Source organism: Chiloscyllium punctatum, chromosome 17 (genome assembly GCF_047496795.1).
Source record: "Chiloscyllium punctatum isolate Juve2018m chromosome 17, sChiPun1.3, whole genome shotgun sequence".
In the NCBI taxonomy this organism is placed as follows: domain Eukaryota; kingdom Metazoa; phylum Chordata; class Chondrichthyes; order Orectolobiformes; family Hemiscylliidae; genus Chiloscyllium; species Chiloscyllium punctatum.
The window spans coordinates 22,055,408-22,068,250 of NC_092755.1; positions in this window are offsets into that span (position 1 = coordinate 22,055,408).

A 12,843-nucleotide genomic window follows, 5' to 3' on the forward strand; every position below is an offset into this window, starting at 1 on the left:
CGATCTCTCTCGTCCCCGGTCTTTCTCGTCCCCGGTCTCTCTCGCCCCCGATCTCTCTCGACACCCCGGTCTTTCTCGTCCCCGGTCTTTCTCATCACCCCATGTGCCTCTCATCGCCGGTCTCTCTCCCCCACCAGTCTCTCATCGGTCCCGGTCTCTTGGCACCCCTGGTCACTCTCACCCCCAATGTGTCTCGTCACCCCCTTTCTCTCACCACCACGGTCTCTCTCAATCCCGGTCTCTCTCGCCTCCGGTCTCTCTCGTCCCTGATCTCTCTCGCCTCCGGTCTCTCTCATCCCTGATCTCTCTTGCCCCCGGTCTCTCTCGCCCCCAGTCTCTCTCGCCACCCCGGTCTCGCCTGTTGGACCTGGTCTCTCATGTCCCCGGTCTCTCTTCGTCCCCCCGGTCTCTCACTCACCCCCAATCTTTCTCGTCGCCAGTGTCCCACCCCCAACAGTCTCTTGTCGGCCCTGGTCTCTCTCTCTCACCCCCGGTCTCTCTCGCCACCCCGGTCTCTCTCACCCCCGGTCTCTCTCGCCACCCCGGTCTCTCTCACCCCCCCGGTCTCTCTCGCCCCCGGTCTCTCTCGCCACCCCGTTCTCTCTCATCCCCGGTCTCTCTCGCCACCCCGGTCTTTCTCACCCCCGGGTTCTCTCGCCCCCGGTGTCTCTCTTTGCCCCCCACCCCCGGTCTCTCTCCCCCCGGTCTCTCTCTTTATCCCCCCCAGTCTCTTTCGCCCCCAGTCTCTCTCACCTCCGGTGTCACTCTTTGCCCCCCACCCCCGGTCTCTCTCACCCCCGTCTCTCTCCTTGCCCCCCCGTTCTCTCTCACCCCCGGTCTCTCTCTTTATCCCCCCCCCAGTCTCTCTCACCCCCGGTCTCTCTCTTTATCCCCCCCAGTCTCTCACCCCTGGTCTCTCTCTTTATCCCCCCCAAGTCTCTCTCACCCCCGGTCTCTCTCACCCCCGGTGTCTCTTGCCACCCCAGTCTCTCTCTTTGCCCCCGCGGTCTCTCTCACCCCCGGTCTCTTTCACCACCCCTGTTCTCTATCTCGCCGCCCTGGTCTCTCTCACCCCCGGTCTCTCTCTCTCTGTCCCCCCTGGTCTCTCTCTTGGTCCCCCCGGTCTCTCTCGCCCCCGTTCTCTCTCTCTGTCCCCCCCTGGTCTCTCTCTTTGCACCCCGGTCTCTCTCGCCCCCGGTCTTCTTTCCCCCCCCCGGGTCTCTCTTGCCCCCAGTCTCTTTCTTTGCCACCCGGTCTCTATTGTCCCTGGTCTCTCTCGCCCCCCGATCTCTCTCTTTGCCCCCTTGGACTCTCTCGCCCCCGGTCTCTCTCTTTGCCCCCCTGGTCTCTCATCCCCCGGTCACTCTCTTTGCCCCCCTGGTCTCTCTCGCCCCCGGTCTCTCTCTTTGCACCCCGGTCTCTCTCGCCCCCGGTCTTCTTTCCCCCCCCCGGGTCTCTCTTGCCCCCGGTCTCTCTCTTTGCCCCCCGGTCTCTATTGTCCCTGGTCTCTCTCGCCCCCCGATCTCTCTCTTTGCCCCCTTGGACTCTCTCGCCCCCGGTCTCTCTCTTTGCCCCCCTGGTCTCTCATCCCCCGGTCACTCTCTTTGCCCCCCTGGTCTCTCTCGCCCCCGGTCTCTCTCTTTGCCCCCCTGGTCTCTCTCGCCCCCGGTCTGTCTCTTTGCCCCACTTTTCTCTCTCACCCCCGGTCTGTCCCTTTGAACCCCGGTCTCTCTCGCCCCCCGGTCTCTCTCTTTGCCCCACTTTTCTCTCTCACCCCCGGTCTGTCCCTTTGAACCCCGGTCTCTCTCGCCACCCCCCGGTCTCTCTCTCCCCTGGTCTCTCCCGCCCCCGGTCTCTCTCCCCCCGGTCTCTCTCGCCCCCGGTCTCTCTCACCCCTGGTCTCTCTCGCCCCGGTCTCTCTCGCCCCCGGTCTCTCTCGTTCCCCGGTCTCTCTCACCCCCGGTCTCTCTCGCCCCCGGTCACTCTCGCTGCCCCCCGGTCTCTCTCGCTCCGAGCCTTTCTCGCCCCCGCGGTCTCTCTCGCCCCCGTCTGTCTCCTTGCCCCCCCCGGTCTCTCTCACCCCCGGTCTCTCTCGCCCCTGTTGTCTTTTGCCACCCCCGTCTCTCTCTTTGCCCCCCCGGTCTCTCTCTTGCCCCTGATCTTTCTCGTCCCCTGCCTCTCTCACCGCTGGGCTCGCTCGCCTCCAGTCTCTCTCTCTCGCTCCCGGTCTCTCTCACCCCCGGTCTCTCTCACACCCGATCTCTCTCACCCCCGGTCTCTCTCGCCCCCGTCTCTCTCCTTGCCCCCCCCGGTCTCTCTCACCGCCGGTCTCTCTGTTTGCCCCCCCGGTCTCTCTCACCCCCAGTCTCTCTCGCCCCCGGTCTCTCTCGCTGCCCTCCCGGTCTCTCTCGCTCTGAGCCTTTCTCGCCGCCCCCTGTCTTTCTTGCCCCCGGTCTCTCTCGCCTCCAATCTCTCTCTTTGCCCCCTTGGTCTCTCTCACCCCCGGTCTCTCTCTTTGCCCCCCCGCTCTCTCTTGCCCCCGGTCTCTCTCTTTGACCCCTCGATCTCTCTCGCCCCCGGTCTCTCTCTTTGCCCCCCTCGGTCTCTCTCACCCCCAGTCTCTCTTGCCACCCCCAGTCTCTCTCGCCGCCCCCGTTCTCTCTCACCCCCGGTCTCTCTCTTTGCCCCCCCCCGGTCTCTCTCACCCCCGGTCTCTCTCTTTGCCCCCCTGGTCTCTCTCGCCCCTGGTCTCTCTCACCCCTGGTCTCTCTCGCCCCCCCCCCCGGTGTCTCTCGCTCCCGGTCTCTCTCTCTTTGCCCCCGCGGTCTCTCTCGCCCCTGGTCTCTCTCGCCCCTGGTCTCTCTCACCGCCCCCGGTCTCTCTCGCACCCCCCCGGTCTCTCTCGCCCCTGGTCTCTCTCTCCCCCCCCCACCCCGGTCTCTCTCGACCCCGGTCTCTCTCTTTGCACCCCCCGGTCTCTCTCGCTCCCAGTCTCTCTCGCCCCCCACAGTCTCTCTCGCCCCCCCCCCCGTCTCTCTCGCCACCCCCCGGTCTCTCTCACCCCCCCGGTGTCTCTCGCTCCCGGTCTCTCTCGCCCCCGGTCTCTCTCGCTCCCGTTCTCTCTCGCCCCCGGTCTCTCTCGCCCCCCCCCTCGGTGTCTCTCGCTCCCGGTCTCTCTCTTTGCCCCCCCGGTCTCTCTCGCCCCTGGTCTCTCTCGCCCCGGTCTCTCTCACCGCCCCCGGTCTCTCTCGCTCCGAGCCTTTCTCGCACCCACCGGTCTCTCTCCCCCACACCCCCCCGGTCTCTCTCGCTCCCGTTCTCTCTCGCCCCCGGTCTCTCTCGCCCCCCCCCCCCCTCGGTGTCTCTCGCTCCCGGTCTCTCTCTTTGCCCCCCCGGTCTCTCTCGCCCCTGGTCTCTCTCGCCCCGGTCTCTCTCACCGCCCCTGGTCTCTCTCGCTCCGAGCCTTTCTCGCACCCACCGGTCTCTCTCCCCCACACCCCCCCCGGTCTCTCTCGACCCAGGTCTCTCTCTTTGCCCCCCCCCCGGTCTCTCTCGCCCGCGGTCTCTCTCTTTGCCCCCCACCCCCGGTCTCTCTCGCCCCCGTCTCTCTCCTTGCCCCCCCGATCTCTCTCGCCCCCGTCTCTCTCCTTGCCACCCCCGGACTCTCTCACCCCCGGTCTCTCTCGCCCCTATTGTCTTTTGCCACCCCAGTCTCTCTCTTTGCCCCCCGGTCTCTCTCTTTGCCCCCCCGGTCTCTCTCGCGCCCCTGGTCTTCTCGTCCCCCGTCTCTCTCGCTCCCGGTCTCTCTCACCCCCGGTCTCTCTCACACCCGATCTCTCTCACCCCCGGTCTCTCTCGCCCCCGTCTCTCTCCTTGCCACCCCCGGACTCTCTCACCCCCGGTCTCTCTCGCCCCTATTGTCTTTTGCCACCCCAGTCTCTCTCCTTGCCCCCCCGATCTCTCTCGCCCCCGTCTCTCTCTTTGCCCCCCCGGACTCTCTCACCCCCGGTCTCTCTCGCCCCTGTTGTCTTTTGCCACCCCAGTCTCTCTCTTTGCCCCCCCGGTCTCTCTCTTTGCCCCCCCCCCGGTCTCTCTCGCTCCCGGTCTCTCTCGCCCCCGGTCTCTCGCCCCCCGGTCTCTCTCGTCCCCGGTCTCTCTCACCCCCGGTCTCTCTCACCCCCGGTCTCTCTCTCTCACCCCCGGTCTCTCTCTCGTCCCCAGTCTCTCTCTCACACCCCCGGTCTCTCTCGCCCCCGGTCTCTCTCGCCACTCCGGTCTCTCTCGCCCCCGGTCTCTCTCGCCACTCCGGTCTCTCTCACCCCCGGTCTCTCTCGCCCCCGGTCTCTCTCGTCCCCGGTCTCTCTCACCCCCAGTCTCTCTCGCTCCCGGTATCAGGGCTCTCTCACCCCCGGTCTCTCTCACCCCCGGTCTCTCTCACCCCCGGTCTCTCTCTCTCTCACCCCCGGTCTCGCTCGCTCCCGGTCTCTCTCGCCCCCCGAGTCTATCTCTCGCCCCCAGTCTCTCTCTCGCCCCCGGTCTCTCTCTCACCCCCGGTCTCTCTCTCGCGCCCGGTCTCTCTCATCACCCCCGGTCTCTCTCATCACCCCCGGTCTCTCTCATCACCCCCGGTCTCTCTCTCGCCACCGGTCTCTCTCTCACCCCCGGTCTCTCTCTCGCCCCCGGTCTCTCTCTCGCCCCCGGTCTCTCTCTCTCACCCCCGGTCTCTCTCACCCCCGGTCTCTCTCTTGACCCCGGTCTCTCTCAACCCCGGTCTCTCTCTCTTACCCCCGGTCTCGCTCGACCCCGGTCTCTCTCGTCCCCAGTCTCTATCGCCCCTGGTCTCTCTCTCCCCTGGTCACTCTCTTTACCACCCCGGTCTCTCTCGCCCCCCAATCTCTCTCACCCCCAGTCTCTCTCGCCCCCGGTCTCTCTCGCCCCTGGTCACTCTCTTTGACCCCCCCCCCAGTCTCTCCCGACCCCGGTCTCTCTCTTTGCCCCCCCCGGTCTCTCTCTCGCCCCCGGTCTCTCTCGCCCCCGGTCTCTCTCTCGCCCCCGGTCTCTCTCGCCCCTGGTCTCTCTCGCCCCGGTCACTCTCTTTGCCACACCGGTCTCTCTCGCCCCCAAATCTCTCTCACCCCCAGTCTCTATCACCCCCAGTCTCTCTCGCCCCCGGTCACTCTCGCCACTGGTCTCTCTCGTTGCCACCCCACTCTCTCTTGCCCCCAGTCTCTCTCTTTGCCCCCCCCGGTCTCTCTCGCCCCCGGTCTCTCTCTTTGCCCCCCCCGGTCTCTCTCGCTCCCGGTCTCTCTCTTTGCCCCCCCCCCGGTCTCTCTCTCGCCCCCGGTCTCTCTCGCCCCTGGTTACTCTCTTTGCCACCCCGGTCTCTCTCGTCCCCGGTCTCTCTCTCGTCCCCGGTCTTTCTCGTCCCCGATCTCTCTCGTCCCCGGTCTTTCTCGTCCCCGGTCTCTCTCGCCCCTGGTCTCTCTCTTTGCCACCCCAGTCTCTCTTGCCCCCAGTCTCTCTCTTTGCCCCCCCCGGTCTCTGTCGCCCCCGGTCTCTCTCGCCCCCGGTCTCTCTCACCACCCCGGTCTCTCTCACCTCCCCAGTCTCTCTCGCCACCCCGGTCTCTCTCACACCCCCCGGTCTCTCTCACCCCCGGTCTCTCTCGCCACCCCGCTCTCTCTCACCCCCGGTCTCTCTCGCCCCCGGTCTCTCTCACCACCCCGGTCTCTCTCGCCCCCGGTCTCTTTCGCCACCCCGGTCTCTCTCACCCCCGGTCTCTCTCGCCACCCCGGTCTCTCTCACCCCCGGGCTCTCTCGCCCCCGGTGTCTTTCTTTGCCCCCCACCCCCGGTCTCTCTCCCCCCGGTCTCTCTCTTTATCCCCCCCAGTCTCTCTCGCCCCCAGTCTCTCTCACCTCCGGTGTCTCTCTTTGACCCCACCCCCGGTCTCTCTCACCCCCGTCTCTCTCCTTGCCCCCCCCGTTCTCTCTCACCCCCGGTCTCTCTCTTTATCCCCCCCCAGTCTCTCTCACCCCCAGTCTCTCTCTTTATCCCCCCCAGTCTCTCACCCCCGGTCTCTCTCTTTATCCCCCCCAAGTCTCTCTCACCCCCGATCTCTCTCACCCCCGGTGTCTCTTGCCACCCCAGTCTCTCTCTTTGCCCCCGCGGTCTCTCTCACCCCCAGTCTCTTTCGCCACCCCCGTACGCTATCTCGCCGCCCTGGTCTCTCTCACCCCCGGTCTCTCTCTTTGTCCCCCTGGTCTCTATCACCCCCGGTCTCTCTCTCGCCCCCGGTCTCTCTCTTTGCCCCCCTGGTCTCTCTCGCCCCCGGTCTCTCTCTTTGCCCCCCTCGGTCTCTCTCGCCCCCCGGTCTCTCTCTTGGCGCCCTTTGAACCCCGGTCTCTCTCGCCACCCCCCGGTCTCACTCGTTCCCGGTCTCTCTCGCCCCCGGTCTCTCTCGCCCCCGGTCTCTCTCGCCCCCGGTCACTCTCGCTGCCCCCCGGTCTCTCTCGCTCCGAGCCTTTATCGCCCCCCCCCGGTCTCTCTTGCCCCCGTCTGTCTCCTTGCCCCCCCGGTCTCTCTCACCCCCGGTCTCTCTCGCCCCTGTTGTCATTTGCCACCCCAGTCTCTCTCTTTGCCCCCCCGGTCTCTCTCTCGCCCCTGGTCTCTCTCATCCCCTGCCTCTCTCCCCACTGGGCTAGCTCGCCCCCGGTCTCTCTCTCTCGCTCCCGGTCTCTCTCACCCCCGGTCTCTCTCACACCCGATCTCTCTCACCCCCGGTCTCTCTCTCGCCGCCGGTCTCTCTCGCCCCTGGTTACTCTCTTTGCCACCCCTGTCTCTCTCACCCCCGGTCTCTCTCATCCCTGGTCTGTCTCATCCCCGATCTCTCTCGCCCCTGGTCTCTCTCGCCCCTGGTCACTCTCTTTGCCACCCCGGTCTCTCTCGCCCCCCAATCTCTCTCACCCCCAGTCTCTCTCGCCCCCGGTCTCTCTCGCCCCTGGTCACTCTCTTTGCCCCCCCCAGTCTCTCCCGACCCCGTTCTCTCTCTTTGCCCCCCCCGGTCTCTCTCTCGCCCCTGGTCTCTCTCGCCCCGGTTACTCTCTTTGCCACCCCTGTCTCTCTCGCCCCCGGTGTCTCTCGCCACCGGTCACTCTCTCGCCCCCGGTCTCTCTCGCCCCTGGTCACTCTCTTTGCCACACCGGTCTCTCTCGCCCCCCAATCTCTCTCACCCCCAGTCTCTCTCACCCCCAGTCTCTCTCGCCCTCGGTCTCTCTCGCCCCTGGTCTCTCTCTCTTTGCCACCCCAGTCTCTCTTGCCCCCAGTCTTTCTCTTTGCCCCCCCCCGGTCTCTGTCGCCCCCGGTCTCTCTCTTTGACCCCCCAGGTCTCTCTCGCCCCCGGTCTCTCTCCTTGCCCCCCCCCGGTCTCTCTCGCCCCCGGTCTCTCTCTTTGCCACCCCCGGTCTCTCTCTTTGCCCCTCACCCCCGGTCTCTCTCGCCCTGGTCAGTTTCTTTGCCCGCCCCGGTCTCTCTCGCCCCTGGTCACTTTCTTTGCCCACCCCCCCCCGGTCTCTCTTGCCGCTCCCGGGATCTCTCGACCACGGTCGCTCTCTTTGCCCCCCCCAGTCTCTCTCACCCCCGGTCTCTCTCTTTGCCCCCCCAGTCTCTTGCCCCAGCTCCCGTCTCTCTGCCTCGGTCATTCTCTCTCGCGCCCGGTCTCTCTCGCCGCCCCCCAGCAGTCTCTCTCGCTGCGTTCCCCCCCCGGTCTCCCTTGCCCCCGGTCTCTCTCGCCACCCCCGTCTCTCTCCTTGCCCCCCTTGGTCTCTCTTGCCCCCGGTCTCTCTCTTTGCTCCCCTGGTCTCTATCGCCCCCGGTCTCTCTCTTTGCCCCCCCGGTCTCTCTCACCCCCGGTCTCTCTCACCCCCGGTCTCTCTCGCCCCCCCCCCCCGTCTCTCTCGCCCCGGTCTCTCTCTTTGCCCCCCCCCCGGTCTCTCTCGCCCCCGGTCTCTCTCTTTGCCCCCCCCCCCGGTCTCTCTCACCCCCGGTCTCTCTCGCCCCCCCCCCGGTCTCTCTCACCCCCGGTCTCTCTCACCCCCCGGTCTCTCTCTTTGCACCCCCCGGTCTCTCTCACCCCCGGTCTCTCTCACCCCCCGGTCTCTCTCTTTGCAACCCCTAGTCTCTCTCACCCCTGGTCTCTCTTGCCCCTGGTCTCTCTCTTTGCCCCCCTCCGGTCTCTCTCGCCCCCGGTCCCTCTCTTTGCACCCCCCGGACTCTCTCACCCCCGGTCTCTCTCACCCCCGGTTTCTCTCTTTGCCCCCCCCCGGTCTCTCTCACCCCGGTCTCTCTCGCCCCTGGTCACTTTCTTTGCCCCCCCCCCAGTCTCTCTCGCCCCCAGTCTCTCTTGCCGCCCCCGATGTCTCTTGCCCCCGGTCTCTCCCTTTGCCACCCCGGTCTCTCTCTTTGGCCCCCGGTCTCTCTCGACTCCGGTCTCTCTCTTGCGCCCGTTCTCTCTCGCCGCCCCCCACCAGTCTCTCTCGCCGCCCACCCCCACGGTCTCCCTTACCCCCAGTCTCTCCCGACCCCGGTGTCACTCTTGCCGCCCCCTGGTCTCTCTCACCCCCGGTCTCTCTCACCCCCGGTCTCTCTCGCCCCCGGTCTCTCTCGCCCCCGGTTTCTCTCGCCCCCGGTCTCACTCGCCCCCGGTCTCTCTCGCCCCCGGTTTCTCTCGCCCCCGGTCTCACTCGCCCCCGGTCTCTCTCGCCCCCGGTCTCTCTCGCCCCCGGTCTCACTCGCCCCCGGTTTCTCTCGCCCCCGGTCTCACTCGCCCCCGGTCTCTCTCGCCCCCGGTTTCTCTCGCCCCCGGTCTCACTCGCCCCCGGTCTCTCTCGCCCCCGGTCTCTCTCGCCCCCGGTCTCTCTCGCCCCCGGTCTCTCTCGCCCCCGGTCTCACTCGCCCCCGGTCTCTCTCACCACTGGGCTCGCTCGCCCCCGGTCTCTCTCTCTCGCCCTCAGTCTCTCTCGCCCCCGGTCTCTCTCACACCCGATCTCTCTCACCCCCGGTCTCTCTCGCCCCCGGTCTCTCTCGCCCCCCCCCTCGGTGTCTCTCGCTCCCGGTCTCTCTCTTTGCCCCCCCCCGGTCTCTCTCGCCCCTGGTCTCTCTCGCCCCGGTCTCTCTCGCCGCCCCCGGTCTCTCTCGCTCCGAGCCTTTCTCGCACCCACCGGTCTCTCTCCCCCACACCCCCCCGGTCTCTCTCGACCCCGGTCTCTCTCTTTGCACCCCCCCGGTCTCTCTCGCCCCCAGTCTTTCTCTTTGCCCCCCACCCCCGATCTCTCTCGCCCCCGTCTCTCTCCTTGCCACCCCCGGACTCTCTCACCCCCGGTCTCTCTCGCCCCTATTGTCTTTTGCCACCCCAGTCTCTCTCTTTGCCCCCCCGGTCTCTCTCTTTGTCCCCACGGTCTCTCTCTCGCCCCTGGTCTTCTCGTCCCCTGTCTCTCTCACCACTGGGCTCGCTCGCCCCCGGTCTCTCTCTCTCACCTCCGGACTCTCTCACCCCCGGTCTTTCTCACACCCGATCTCTCTCACCCCCGGTCTCTCTCGCCTCCGTCTCTCTCCTTGCCCCCCCCGGTCTCTCTCACCGCCGGTCTCTCTCTTTGCCCCCCCGGGCCTCTCTCACCCCCGGTCTCTCTCGCCCCTGTTGTCTTTTGCCACCCCAGTCTCTCTCTTTGCCCCCCCGGTCTCTCTCTTTGCCCCCCTGGTCTCTCTCGCCCCTGGTCTCTCTCACCCCTGGTCTCTCTCGCCCCCCCCCCCCCGGTGTCTCTCGCTCCCGGTCTCTCTCTTTGCCCCCGCGGTCTCTCTCGCCCCTGGTCTCTCTCGCCCCTGGTCTCTCTCACCGCCCCCGGTCTCTCTCGCACCCCCCCGGTCTCTCTCGCCCCTGGTCTCTCTCTCCCCCCCCACCCCGGTCCCTTCGCCCCTGGTCTCTCTCTTTGCACCCCCCGGTCTCTCTCGACCCCGGTCTCTCTCTTTGCACCCCCCGGTCTCTCTCGCTCCCAGTCTCTCTCGCCCCCCACAGTCTCTCTCGCCCCCCCCCCCGTCTCTCTCGCCACCCCCCGGTCTCTCTCACCCCCCCGGTGTCTCTCGCTCCCGGTCTCTCTCGCCCCCGGTCTCTCTCGCTCCCGTTCTCTCTCGCCCCCCCCCTCGGTGTCTCTCGCTCCCGGTCTCTCTCTTTGCCCCCCCGGTCTCTCTCGCCCCTGGTCTCTCTCGACCCCGGTCTCTCTCTTTGCACCCCCCGTCTCTCTCGCCCCCAGTCTCTCTCGCCCCCCACAGTCTCTCTCGCCCCACCCCCGGTCTCTCTCGCCACCCCCCCGGTGTCTCTCGCTCCCGGTCTCTCTCGCCCCCGGTCTCTCTCGCTCCCGTTCTCTCTCGCCCCCGGTCTCTCTCGCCCCCCCCCTCGGTGTCTCTCGCTCCCGGTCTCTCTCTTTGCCCCCCCGGTCTCTCTCGCCCCTGGTCTCTCTCGCCCCGGTCTCTCTCACCGCCCCTGGTCTCTCTCGCTCCGAGCCTTTCTCGCACCCACCGGTCTCTCTCCCCCACACCCCCCCGGTCTCTCTCGACCCAGGTCTCTCTCTTTGCCCCCCCCCGGTCTCTCTCGCCCGCGGTCTCTCTCTTTGCCCCCCACCCCCGGTCTCTCTCGCCCCCGTCTCTCTCCTTGCCCCCCCCCGGTCTCTCTCGCCCCCGTCTCTCTCCTTGCCACCCCCGGACTCTCTCACCCCCGGTCTCTCTCGCCCCTGTTGTCTTTTGCCACCCCAGTCTCTCTCTTTGCCCCCCCGGTCTCTCTCTTTGCCCCCCGGTCTCTCTCTCGCCCCTGGTCTTCTCGTCCCCTGTCTCTCTCACCACTGGGCTCGCTCGCCCCCGGTCTCTCTCTCTCACCTCCGGACTCTCTCACCCCCGGTCTCTCTCACACCCGATCTCTCTCACCCCCGGTCTCTCTCGCCCCCGTCTCTCTCCTTGCCACCCCCGGACTCTCTCACCCCCGGTCTCTCTCGCCCCTATTGTCTTTTGCCACCCCAGTCTCTCTCTTTGCCCCCCCGGTCTCTCTCTTTGCCCCCCCGGTCTCTCTCTTTGCCCCCCCGGTCTCTCTCCTTGCCCCCCCCGGTCTCTCTCACCGCCGGTCTCTCTCTTTGCCCCCCCGGTCTCTCTCACCCCCGGTCTCTCTCGCCCCTGTTGTCTTTTGCCACCCCAGTCTCTCTCTTTGCCCCCCGGTCTCTCTCTTTGCCCCCCCGGTCTCTCTCTTTGCCCCCCCGGTCTCTCTCCTTGCCCCCCCCCGGTCTCTCTCACCGCCGGTCTCTCTCTTTGCCCCCCCGGACTCTCTCACCCCCGGTCTCTCTCGCCCCTGTTGTCTTTTGCCACCCCAGTCTCTCTCTTTGCCCCCCCGGTCTCTCTCTTTGCCCCCCGGTCTCTCTCTCACCCCTGGTCTTCTAGTCCCCTGTCTCTCTCACCACTGGGCTCGCTCGCCCCCGGTCTCTCTCTCTCACCTCCGGTCTCTCTCACCCCCGGTCTCTCTCACACCCGATCTCTCTCACACCCGGTCTCTCTCGCCTCCGTCTCTCTCCTTGCCCCCCCCGGTCTCTCTCACCCCCGGTCTCTCTCACACCCGATCTCTCTCACCCCCGGTCTCTCTCACCCCCGGTCTCTCTCTCTCACCTCCGGACTCTCTCACCCCCGGTCTCTCTCGCCCCCGTCTCTCTCTCTCACCCCCGGTCTCTCTCAACCCCCGTCTCTCTCCTTGCCCCCCCCGGTCTCTCTCACCGCCGGTCACTCTCTTTGCCCCCCCGGGCCTCTCTCACCCCCGGTCTCTCTCGCCCCTGTTGTCTTTTGCCACCCCAGTCTCTCTCTTTGCCCCCCCGGTCTCTCTCTTTGCCCCCCCCCCCGGTCTCTCTCGCTCCCGGTCTCTCTCGCCCCCGGTCTCTCTCACCCCCGGTCTCTCTCGTCCCCGGTCTCTCTCACCCCCGGTCTCTCTCACCCCCGGTCTCTCTCTCTCACCCCCGGTCTCTCTCTCGTCCCCAGTCTCTCTCTCACACCCCCGGTCTCTCTCGCCCCCGGTCTCTCTCGCCACTCCGGTCTCTCTCGCCCCCGGTCTCTCTCGCCACTCCGGTCTCTCTCACCCCCGGTCTCTCTCGCCCCCGGTCTCTCTCGTCCCCGGTCTCTCTCACCCCCAGTCTCTCTCGCTCCCGGTATCAGGGCTCTCTCACCCCCGGTCTCTCTCGCCCCCGGTCTCTCTCATCCCCGGTCTCTCTCGCCCCCGGTCTCTCTCGTCCCCGGTCTCTCTCACCCCCAGTCTCTCTCGCTCCCGGTATCAGGGCTCTCTCGCCCCCGGTCTCTCTCGCCCCCGGTCTCTCTCACCCCCGGTCTCTCTCTCTCTCACCCCCGGTCTCGCTCGCTCCCGGTCTCTCTCGCCCCCCGGGTCTATCTCTCGCCCCCAGTCTCTCTCTCACCCCCGGTCTCTCTCTCGCGCCCGGTCTCTCTCATCACCCCCGGTCTCTCTCATCACCCCCGGTCTCTCTCATCACCCCCGGTCTCTCTCTCGCCACCGGTCTCTCTTTCACCCCCGGTCTCTCTCTCGCCCCCGGTCTCTCTCTCGCCCCCGGTCTCTCTCTCTCACCCCCGGTCTCTCTCACCCCCGGTCTCTCTCTTGACCCTGGTCTCTCTCAACCCCGGTCTCTCTCTCTTACCCCCGGTCTCGCTCGTCCCCGGTCTCTCTCGTCCCCGGTCTCTATCGCCCCTGGTCTCTCTCTCCCCTGGTCACTCTCTTTACCACCCCGGTCTCTCTCGCCCCCCAATCTCTCTCACCC